This window comes from Bactrocera tryoni, unplaced genomic scaffold (genome assembly GCF_016617805.1).
Source record: "Bactrocera tryoni isolate S06 unplaced genomic scaffold, CSIRO_BtryS06_freeze2 scaffold_269, whole genome shotgun sequence".
NCBI classification, from domain to species: domain Eukaryota; kingdom Metazoa; phylum Arthropoda; class Insecta; order Diptera; family Tephritidae; genus Bactrocera; species Bactrocera tryoni.
In genome coordinates, this window is record NW_024395992.1 from 37082 (window position 1) to 49427 (window position 12346).

General features: G+C 37.1%; 1 long non-coding RNA gene and 1 pseudogene across 1 annotated transcript; one reads left to right on the top strand and one right to left on the bottom strand.

Moving 5' to 3' along the window:
- Positions 1 to 417: 417 nt before the first annotated feature.
- LOC120781083 lies at positions 418 to 1770 on the bottom strand. The gene is made up of 2 exons (XR_005706007.1): positions 932 to 1770; positions 418 to 847 (listed from the first exon to the last, which is right to left on the bottom strand). It is a non-coding gene; the product is annotated as an uncharacterized LOC120781083 (long non-coding RNA).
- A 3773-nt stretch (positions 1771 to 5543) lies between these two features.
- Positions 5544 to 12337, top strand: LOC120781085 (annotated as a pseudogene).
- Positions 12338 to 12346: the final 9 nt, after the last annotated feature.

Here is a 12346-nt window from a genome sequence, read left to right on the forward strand (position 1 = left end):
AATCAGTTGACACGGTAACGAATTAAGACGATGCTGTTAATTATCCGACAGAATTTTGAATTCATTGGATTTACCCGGATTTCCACCTCATTGTTTACAATTGAAAGTGGGTGCTCCCATTATTATGCTTCGAAATATAAATCAACCACGATTATGCAATGGGACAAGATTAGCGGTTAAACAGGTTGTCGGGGTTATGTCGACGTATGGGGCCGATTACGATTAATTAAAAGAAGATTGCTTTTAGTTTAAAACGTTATAAAATTCACTTTAATTTATCAGGATATGTACATATATATATATATAAATGTGTGTATGTGTAACCAATAATGGTTAAGTGGGTTATGTGGGGATATAAATATATTATTCTATGTTAATTTATTTGATTTTGTAAACCTGTTTCGATTTGTGGTTGATTCCCTCGCTGTAGATGTGGTGTGGATTTTTTCTGTAATTCCAACGATGTTTGTGAGGATTTTTGTGTTGTATTCGTAATACTTTATATGGTAATTCCTTTTAATTTCACTTGTTATATGTTGTAATCTGCTACACTTGTTGTCACTTTGTATAAATAGGGAATTTATTTTATGTTGTTCTCCGTGTTAGCTGGTGTATCGCTGCTCTATATCGCTTGTTGATGTTCGCTGCTGTTGGCGGGATAATAATCAATAGTGAGAAAAAGCGCGGGAAAAGTTTTCCTTTTTTTTTTGTCTCCTTCTTCGCCTGTTGCGTGAAGTTGGGGCGGTTGATATTCCTCTGCATTACGCCTCTATTACTTTATGCAATTTGTGGGAGTAATGCAGAGGAGTATTTGTTTGGATTAAACATCCCGGCCACCTTGCAGAATCTGCGAAATAATTGAATATTAGTAGAGTAATTTATAGGGTATTGAAAAAATTGAATTTGTTTTGAGTGATTTTCAGCAGTATACTTAGGTTTAGATGGTGCCAGTAAGGGTCCAGCCAAATGCTGTATTCTGCGCTACCACTGTACCATTGTCGGGTTTGAATAGTCCATTTCTGATGATTTGGGGTAGATATCCGCTCCAATTTCCAACATTATCTCCCTGTTGCTATGGAATTGAGGGTCAGCGAGAACTAAGTGTTCAAAGCGCATTTGCACATCGTCACTTAGATCTCGCTCATAGGGTTTTTTGGGTAACTTTTGGGTGATAACCGCGTTACAATCCAGAGAAAACTTTGTGTCATTATTTGAGCTAATTTTGATGCTGCAAATACGATAAGTATTGAGGTATGTAATCGGCAGTTTTAATTGTTGGACGAGTTCGGCTGCTATATTCGTGATTTTGAGGGTAGGGTTTAAAATGGCTCGAACTTTATGCCATTCACCATCGCATCTTAATCGGATCTTCAATGTGGGTACTAGGGTCTGCTTAGCCAGTAAGGATGGTAGTCGGGTCTCCATCGCAAGCGGATGTTTCTTAACAACATTGGCATCGTTGGTCGGGTATAGCCTCGGATGTCCGTGTAGGGATGAATGATGTTTCTCATGACAAACGGAACATCTATTTTTGCTTGTACATCCTTCTGTCTTGTGCGACCTGGCTAAGCAATTAACGCAATAATGGTGTTTTCTTACTGCTTCGTATTTCTTATTAATGTTATATGCCGAGTATGTAGCGCAAGTCACTAGACGGTGGTCTTTTTTGCATATTCCGCAGGCGACATGACGATGTGACGTGGGTTTTCTGTGATGTGAGATCGTTTTTCGGGTTGTGCGATCATCACATTCCTTTTCCTCACGAATAGTGGGAAGAGTCGACTTGAAACGCCGCATGCGTCGTGACATCGTTTCGTCTTCCGAAATTGGCGTAATGCTACGGGTTGCGCTACGGGACCGGATGGTAATGGTCGAGCTCATGCGACGAGGTTTGGGTGAGTTGGTGACTGTTGAGGCCATTTCACTAAAAAAGAAGAGAAAACTTGTATGTTATTCTGTGTTTAATATCACAATTTTTGTGATGGGGCGGGTTATTGTGCCTTGAGCAGTTCGGATTTCAACCACTCGTGTTTTATTGTCTAAGCCGGGGAAGACCTTTTGTATTCGACCGAGCTTCCATTCGTTGGGTGAAATATTTTCGTTTCTTATAACGACTAAGTCGTTGACTTCAACATTACGTTGTGGATATTTCCATTTGTATCGTTTGTGTAGCTCCTTAAGGTACTCTTCTTTCCATCTCTTGCAAATGTGCTGGTAGAGTATTTTTAGTTTCTGCCATCTGTTAACGATGCTTAAGTTTGCATCCTCTAAATTGGGTTCGGCAGGGGTTAACAATGGGGTACCTATAAGGAAGTGTCCTGGAGTTAGAGGTTCCAAATTTGATGAGTCGTCGCTTATGGGGCTTATTGGCCGAGAGTTTAAACAACTTTCAATGCGGGTTAAGAGGGTAGCAAATTCTTCAAACGTGAATTTTTGTAGTTTTGCGATCTTTTTTAGGTGAGTTTTTAGACTTTTTACGCCTGCTTCCCATAATCCACCCATATGTGGAGCTCCTGGTGGGTTGAAGTACCATGAGATATTTTGATGGCTATGGAGAGATATAATTTGAGTTCGAAGTGTCTGTAATAATTCACGCCGATCTTTCATTAGCAACTGTGAAGCTCCTACAAAGTTTGTTCCGTTGTCGGAATAAAGATTGGCGGGACATCCACGCCTCGAGAAGAAACGGGAGAATGCTGCTAGGAAGGCTTGTGTAGTGAGATCGCTAACGGGTTCCAGATGTATTGCTTTAGTTGAGAAGCACACAAATACACATATATATCCTTTGGTGATTAGACATGCTCTCCCAGTGTAGTTTTTGATGTCATAGGGTCCAGCAAAGTCGATACCAGTGGCAGCAAACGGCCGGGTTAGGATGGTTCGCTCATTTGGAAGAGCTGCCATTATTTGGGTTTGTTGAGCCTTGTTGTGTATGATGCACGTTTTGCATTGATGAATTATTGTTTTAATCAGCATCTTTGCTTTGGGTATCCAGAATTCTGTCCTTAGGAGTCGGAGAACTAGCTGATTTCCGCCGTGTAACGTTGCTAAATGGGTAAATTGAGTTAATAATTTGGTTATACGATTATTATAGGGTAATAAGATAGGGTGGCGCTCATTATATGATAGCGCTGCGGAATTGGTTAATCTTCCGTCAATTCGCATAACTCCTTTAGGGTCAATGAATGGATTTAAAGTCAATAATGAACTTTTCTTATGTATTTGGGTTTTACGGGTCAATGCATCATATTCTTCTCGGGAATGTGTTTTTTGGGTGTGAATAATTAACTTCATTCGGGTTGTTTTTTAACTCTTCCGGGGTTATTTCGTGGTTTGAGTAACCAATTTCTCGCCTCCTTGGTGAGGCATTTGCGCAAAACCTGAATAGGTAAGCGATAACGCGAATAGCTCTGGGGAATGAGGAAAACCTTTCGAGTATATCCTCTTGGATGGTTATCGCAAACGTCTTAACGGGTTTGAATTCCACGGTAGTGTTGTACGTTTTCTCCGATGCTGGAAAATGCTCCTTTTCATTTTGTAGCCATTGGGGTCCATGCCACCAGAGGTTGCAATTAAATAGATCGGTGGGTGTACATCCTCGGCTTGCTAAGTCTGCGGGATTGTCTTGGCTTTCCACATGGTTCCAATTTTCGACTCCTACTTTCTCGGTGATTGCAGCTACTCGATGAGAAACGAAAGTGGTCCATGAACAGGGTGGTTTGTTTAACCAAGCAAGAACTATGGTTGAGTCAGTCCAAAAACAACTTTTATATTGGGTTAAGTGTAGTTGGGATAGGGTAGAGTTAACAAGGTTAGCTAATAGAACCGCTCCGCAGAGTTCCAATCTGGGTAGGGATACGGTTTTAATGGGAGCAACTCTTGTTTTTGAGACTAAGAGAGTTGTCCATATTTTGTCTCCAACTGAAACCCTTATATAAAGTGTCGCGGCATATGCTTTTTCTGAAGCATCAGAGAAACCGTGGAATTCAATGGTGGTTGTTGGGTTAAAATGGGTCCACCTGGGTATTTCAATTTTGTTTATGTTGTCGTAATCCTTTACGAAGCTGTTCCATCGATGAAGGGTGAGGGGCTTCAGGCTTTCATCCCAGTCAGTTTTATCTAGCCATATTTGTTGCATAATTATTTTTGCCGTGATTATTATTGGACTAAGCCAACCGGCTGGGTCAAACAATTTTGCTATGGCTGATAAAACTTCACGTTTGGTGTGTGCGGGTTTTTTCTCCATTGGGTTGACGAGGAAGAAAAATGAATCCTTTTTAGAGTTCCATCGAATGCCCAGGGTTTTGGTGTTCTCGGGTTCCGAAAGGTTTAGTGTTTCCGTTTCTAAAAGATGATCCTGTGGAAGTCCCTTCAGAATGTGTGGGTCATTGGAGATCCATTTTCGCAGAGCGAATCCTGGGGTCTTCAGAGCGGAAATGAGTTCATCTCGTGCTGACTTTGCCGTGGTCAGGTCATGAGTTCCAGCTAAAACATCGTCTACATACATTTCCTGGCGAAGTATTTTGGCTGCTAATGGGTGGGTTTCTTCAACATCATCGGCTAGCTTCATGAGGGTACGGATCGCTAGATACGGCGCACAATTTATGCCGAACGTGATTGTTTGCAATTCGAAGTCTTCTATTGTGTCTTCCGGGGATTTCCTAAATAATATCCTTTGGAACCGAGTGTGTTTAGGGTCTACGAGTATTTGCCGGTACATTTTCTGAATATCCGCATTAAAAACGAATTGGAAGAGTCGCCAATTTGTGATCAGAATGACAAGGTCTTTCTGTAAAGTAGGCCCGATATGTAAGACGTCATTCAAGCTTTTGTGATTTGACGTGGGGCAAGATGCATTAAATACCACACGCAATTTCGTGGTTATACGATCGGGTTTAATGACTGCGTGGTGTGGTAAGTAATATTGGGTCGCTTTACCAGAAGGGTCATACTCCACTTTCTTCATTTGTCCGAGTTCCAAATATTCCATAATTGCTTTGTCATATTCTGCCTTCACTTCGGGTTTTTAAGTAAAGCTCGTTCATTTCGGAGGAATTGGGCCAACGCTATATGTCTAGAGTATCCGATATCAATATTGTCGGGTTCTTTGAAGGGTAGGGTTACTATATAGCGCCCATTTGGATTACAACGGGTAGTTTTTTGGAAAATTTCCTCACAAATTTGATCTGATTTGGAAACTACGGATTCCTTTGGGATTTCCTCCACCTCCCAAAAACGTGTGAGTAGATTCTCAGGGTTCACTTTATTGTGAAATGAAACTATGGTGGAATTTTGGGTGGGTTGGGTGATGGGTCCGGACAATATCCATCCGAATTCTGTCTCTTGAGCTAAGAGTGAACCTAGTACGTTTCGCTTTACTCCATTGAGTAAAATACTGGGATAGATATCACTACCGATTAGTATATCCACGGGTCTGGGTTTGTGAAATTGAGTGTCGGCTAATGTGAATCCAAGATTTTTAAGACACTGCTTTGGATCTATGGGGTATGAGGGTAAATTATCAGTTAGGCTATTTAGTATAAATGCCTGTGCTGATAGCTTATAATTGGTGTTTAAGGGTGAGCAAAGTGTGATTTCACAAATACTCGTTGGTGTTGCTGAAACTGCATTGTTTAGTCCGGTCACTTGGGCTGATGCAAAGTGGGTGGGTATATCCAAACTTCTTTGAAGTCTTCGAGATATAAATGTGGCTTCCGATCCTGAATCAATAAGAGCTCTCGCGGAATATCGTTGGCCATTAAGTTCTATTTGAACCATTGCAGTACCGAGTAATATCTGCTTCCTATTTGGGTTGGGTGGGTCTTGGGTTGATGATATAGTGGACTGTATAGTTGTAGTGTAGGCTTGCCGATTTGTATTTGTGCTTTGGGTGGGTAATGCGGTACTTGAAGCGTTTTCAGGGCTCGAACTAGTGACGTTTGGCATTTCCGGAGTTGATTCAGGTCGAAAGCTGGATTCTCTGTGTATCAGAGTGTTGTGTTTTTTGTGACACTTACGACACGAGAATTTACTCACACAGTTCTTGTAGCTATGTGAAATAGCCAAGCAGTTATAGCAATAACCATATTTTTTGATTGTGGAGATACGTGTCTCTACATTCATTGCGAGAAATTTGGGACATTCTCGATAAGGGTGCTGCTTTTTGCAGAGCTTACGGCTTTCTGTATCTATATTTTGTTGGGTAAAGTTGAAATTAGTATTCCTTTGAGTATTAGAGGGTCTAGCTATTGGCGTTTCAGCCACGTTTGCATGAAAAGTGTTATATTTCTTTTCATCTGTTCTTTTAACTGTACCGGTGTGGAATGGGGGTAATTTTGCTACTGAAGCTTTGAAATTTCCAACAGATTCGAGGGTTTTGTATTTGTGGGTTAAAAACTGTCGAAATTTGACCACGTCGGTATATCTGAATTATCTGCTAGGGTATATTCAAAGGTTTCGAGAGTTTGTTTAGGTAGTTTTGAACTACAAAGATATATCAATATCGGATCCCAGCTTTGTGTGTCAATCTCAAGGTTATTTAAATTAGTTAAAACGTTATTAACGGAACGTTGTAAGCTTTTTATAGCACAACCTGTTTCTTGAGTTACTTGAGGTAGGTTAAAAAGGGTCTTTAATTGGGTGTTTACCTGCAACCTCTTATTTTCATATTGGTCGACTAAATTTTTCCAAGCGAGTATGAAACCATCATTTGTTAGGGGTGCGTTTTGAATAACCTCTCTTGCTTCTCCTCGGGTCTTCTGAGTAAGGTGAAAGAGTCTTTCAACGTTACTAATCCTTGGGTTACGGATATACAGGGCTGTAAACATATCCCGAAAGGTGGGCCAAGTTGTGTAATCTCCGTAAAAGATGTCGGTGTCGCATGGTGGAAGGTGAACTGCAGGAGCGAAATCCATCATTGTGGCTTCTGAAGTCCTTTCCTTAATTGGTTGGGTTGACACTTGTGTTTTACGCGCATCTACATCTTCGTTGATGGAAGCTAAGCAAGAGAGGTACATTCGATAACTTTTTTGATATTTTTCTTTCACTTTAAAGAAATCGATGGTTTCATGACTTTCGCGAGAAATTCTTCTGATCGCATCGTATGAGCGCTTTGCTTTTTCATAGAGCGAATTTAGTTCGACCCTTTTAATTTCTAGGGTATAGACCGAATCATCTTCACTTTGGGTCTGAAGATGGTCTTCCACGAATTCAATCAAATCTGTTGTTGTAATTTTAAAATCTTCCATTTCCATTTTTCGGTAAGATATATTTAATATTTGGGTTGAATGAGAAAAATAAATCGCGTAGAGTTACGAAAATTTAAGAAAACAAACTTTAAAAACTTTTTGTATAGTGCTTTATTTATTTTAAAAATTTCAAATTAATTTTCTTGCTTTTATCTCGATGGTGTCCGATTGTGAATATTTATGGGAAGTTATTAAATTTCCGATGAATTGTAGAAAAAAAATCGATAAATAAAAAATTTGCAGGGTTTTGCACTTTTTCCTACTGGGTCACCTTTTTAATTTCCTACTGGGTACTTGTCTTTTGACGTGCTGTTCGTTAACAATTTTTGTCACCAACAAATATAAGCGAATGGGTGCGCTATTCGTATGTAGGTATGTAATTGCGGGTGTATATTTATTTATATATAATTTTAGTTTAACGAGAAGAATGCAATAGCCGACGGCAAAATATATGCATATATTTTATTATTGCACTTCTTTTCTTGGGTAAATATATGTAAATATGTGTGTATATATGTACATACATATAATTAAATAGTGCAGATCAACTTTTTGTGAGCCCAATAAAACAAATAAATTGTGCTTAAGTCGGCTTAAGGACACAATTTGGCAATTGGCTGTTTTTTAACAAATTTTTGATTCGCACTTTATATTGACAATTGAAAAATATGGGTCGCACTTACAGTTTTTCCGCTTTTTGTTAATTTCGTTTTGTTTTTGGATTTATTTACTCGTTTGGGTATTTGGGGGTTCAGCATGCAAGCTTTTTGTTTGTTGGGTGCACTCTTTTGAATATTGAGTTGGATTCTGGAATTCCCACGTTGATGTTGTTGGTGAAATTCCCACGAAGACTTTTCTTTTAATTATCCGGCTCGAAGGACCAAAAATGTAGGGGTTATGTCGACGTATGGGGCCGATTACGATTAATTAAAAGAAGATTACTTTTAGTTTAAAACGTTATAAAATTCACTTTAATTTATCAGGATATGTACATATATATATATAAATGTGTGTATGTGTAACCAATAATGGTTAAGTGGGTTATGTGGGGATATAAATATATTATTCTATGTTAATTTATTTGATTTTGTAAACCTGTTTCGATTTGTGGTTGATTCCCTCGCTGTAGATGTGGTGTGGATTTTTTCTGTAATTCCAACGATGTTTGTGAGGATTTTTGTGTTGTATTCGTAATACTTTATATTGTAATTCCTTTTAATTTCACTTGTTATATGTTGTAATCTGCTACACTTGTTGTCACTTTGTATAAATAGGGAATTTATTTTATGTTGTTCTCCGTGTTAGCTGGTGTATCGCTGCTCTATATCGCTTGTTGATGTTCGCTGCTGTTGGCGGGATAATAATAATAGTGAGAAAAAAAGCGCGGGAAAAGTTTTCCTTTTTTTTGTCTCCTTCTTCGCCTGTTGCGTGAAGTTGGGGCGGTTGATATTCCTCTGCATTACGCCTCTATTACTTTATGCAATTTGTGGGAGTAATGCAGAGGAGTATTTGTTTGGATTAAACACAGGTCATGAACAATTTGATCGAAGCAACAATTTTAAAGGGAAAGTTTAAAGGTGATTCCATCAGATTTACCTTTTGAATTCAAAAGACTGCAGTTTCCAATACGTCTTGCATTTGCTATTACAATAAATAAAGCGCAAGGGCAATTGTTGGAATTGTGTGGAATTGATTTAGAATATCCTTGCTTTTCACACGGCTAGTTATATGTTTCGTGCTCACGTGTTGGCAAGCCTTCAGTTCTCTTTATCTACACAACAACTCATGGCAAAACCAAAAATGTTGTCTACGAAAGAGCTCTAAGATAGTTTAAGTGATACATAGTCTAAGATTTTAAGAAACTAGAATTAAAAGTTGAATAATAGGGAACAAAACCAACTTTATTAAAAACAAGTGTGTTCTTTTCTTATTTTGTTTTGCCGTGCGATGCAGGCACCGGGCCCGCTAGTATTCTAAATAAAAAACAGTTCGATTTTTATAAATTAAATTTGACTCGAATAGGTTTAGGGATCTATAACAACGATAGCTCATTTGAATACGAGTTGTATGTGAAAGTGTACGGTCAACAGTTAAGTGTGTTCCTCAATTTATTTTAATTTACGTGCTATCCAGGCTGTGGAAATTCGCAGGCTGATTCACCGGATGTCCTTATATCGCTGACACCACGCGGCACATCAATTTAATCGATTTTATTTACATATTTGTTAGATATATGTCATAATCAATTTATCACATAAACATTTCGAAATTTTAAACTATAGAAAATAGAAACATTGAACAATGAATTGAAAAATGAAAATGCGACAATTAAACTCAAAAATGAAAACTTGAGGAAATCGCTAAACAAATATACTAACGAAACGTCTTCTTCTCCATCAAAATCGACTTTTGTAGCAGAAATAGACGAAGAAGAGCTGGAAAATGAAACAAACTGGCTATTAAAAAAGAAAAAAAGTAGGGAAAGTAAAAAACGCAAAGCAGATTCTTCACCGGATGTAACGCTGAAGTCTCTGAATCCGGAAAACACAGCAGAAGGTAAAACAGCTATAAAAATAAATCATCGGACCTTTGATGCGTTCCTTGATAAACGCGGAAGTAAAAAATACTTACACACTTAAGCTCACTGGTCCAAGTTCATGTAAAATAAACCTTGCAGGTAGTTCAGATTACAGAATACTCACAAGGAAATTAAACGAATCGCAAATTTCTTGGTACTCGTACGAGGACAAGCAATCGCATGATATACTCGTAATGGTAAAAGACCTTCCTCACTCATCTGAGCCTGAAAGCGTTGTCACAGATCTCCAGAAGCAAGGTTTTAAAGTTTCGAAGGTCATAAATAAACTTCAATATAAAACAAAAAATCAATTAAATATGTTTATTGTATGCTTCGAGTCAACAGAGAACTCATGTGAACAGACATCAAGAATTCCATTGCATTTGCAACTGGGACCACTGTTACGATTTTCGCTGAAGGACGTTTCCGGATGGCTCGGAAAGATGTAGATGTTTCATTAGGAAGAAGAAGGTTGTCGAAAGCATTTAGTCGACTAATAGGAGTTTTAGAGTCGACATTGTGTCGGAAGTGGACTAAGTTGGAAATGCATGACAATGGCATAAAAAATCTAAGCGGCATTTTTGGGTAAAACTTGATATACCTAAATATATAAAAAGTGATTAAAATTAAACACATGTTGTGCATTGCACATTGCAAATATGTAATTCCTCATTAGATATCTTAACCACTTTCTGCTTTTTGTTGGCTTTTCATTAGTATTAGACTTCTGGTGTTGAATTTAATTTTGCGATGGAAATTTAATATCGTCATCCACAAATTTGTGCTATTGTGTCTTCAGTGGGGTTAAACGCGTATTGGTTAAATTACAAGTTTATTTTCAAGCTGACTAATATTGGCAATTTTAAAGATTTTGAACAATTATTTACTAACTATCCATTTATAAAAATGCAGCGTTTAGGCTCAATTATTATTATTAATTCATAAAGCCAACCATTTTGGGTGATCAATTTTGGTAAATTGTTCAGTTAGACATGTTTGTAAATAAATATATATCATATTATATTTACAGATATTCAAACTCCAAAATTCCCAAAATATTGCATGGGACTGCTTAAGATCAGTTTCCAGATCTCGACATATTTTGCTAAAACAAAGGTTTATAGTGATCGAGAATATACATATCACAATATAACAGTTGCCATTATTATACAGTCGTGAGCACATTATAAAAATAATATCAATTTTACCGTGCGATTCTGTACTGTGATACAGTCTCAAGTCTCTAAATTTGAGATTTTGAGTTAGAGACAATTTTTGACACTTGAGACGATTTTGCTATTCTGTAAGTGACAGTCACAAAATCTATTACATTTCATTATTCAGAGATGTTTTTAAAATTGAATGAAAATAAATATGTCGATAACAAATATTAAATTTTCTATAACATAGTCAAAAAACATATTTATCAATATAAATAAAAATATATGTTGACTTTGTTTCATAATATTTACGAAATTTATGTAAAATTGATTTATTTTTAACCTTTTCGTGTTTGTGTTGCTTACAAAATATAAAAAAAACGACAATCGATTAATTTCTATGATGATCTCTATTGAGTATATTCAAAATGGCAGACAAGAGTTCTTTTTGGTTTTGTGACCTGCTAACTACCAGGTCTCAAATTTGAGGCAATATTTTGAGACTAACTCTAGAGACTTTTTAGTGAATAGTAACTAGTCACAAATTGAGAATTTACCTCAAATGAGACTAGAGACTGGTTACGGAATCCCGCTATTAAAATTTAATTTTATTGACAGCTGCACTACGTAACGTTGTGTACATGTTATGGTGCTTTTACGAGCTGATTTTAATTCGTAAAACACACAATGTATTAATTTATTTACTCATATTTTTAATTTAATTTTTTTTTTTTGTATAAAAAGGTTTTCCTGTATGAAGTGCTCCTTTATTATTTTATTTAGCAATTGTTGGTTAGCGGAGGAGTTGATTCGGCTGTTTGTGCTGCTTTGTTACGCCATGCATTACATCCAAACCAAATTATTGCAGTTCACATTGACAACGGTAATTTACTTCTTAAAAATTTGCAGCACAATTTAAGAATAAAACATTATATTAAGGATTCATGCGTAAAGGAGAAAGTAAAAAGGTTGAAAAATCTTTAAGGAAAATCGGCATTGATCTGCTGGTGAAAAAGGAAACTTATCGATTTTAAAAGGCACTACACAGATTAAAAGGCCTGGACAATTCTCAATTGCAGAAACGCCCATGTTGTTTCAGACTATTAACCCAGAGGAGAAACGAAAGTTTATTGGTGATGTATTCGTAAAAATTACAATGATATTATAGCTGAAATGAAGTTGAGCCTGATGAAGTATTATTAGCTCAAGGTACACTTCGACCAGATTTGATTGAATCTGCATAAAATTTAATTAGCCAGAACGCAGAAACTATTAAAACTCATCATAACGATACAGAACTAATAAGGCTATTAATATATGTCCATATTTCTTATTAAAGCTTTAATGTCTAACTGATTTAA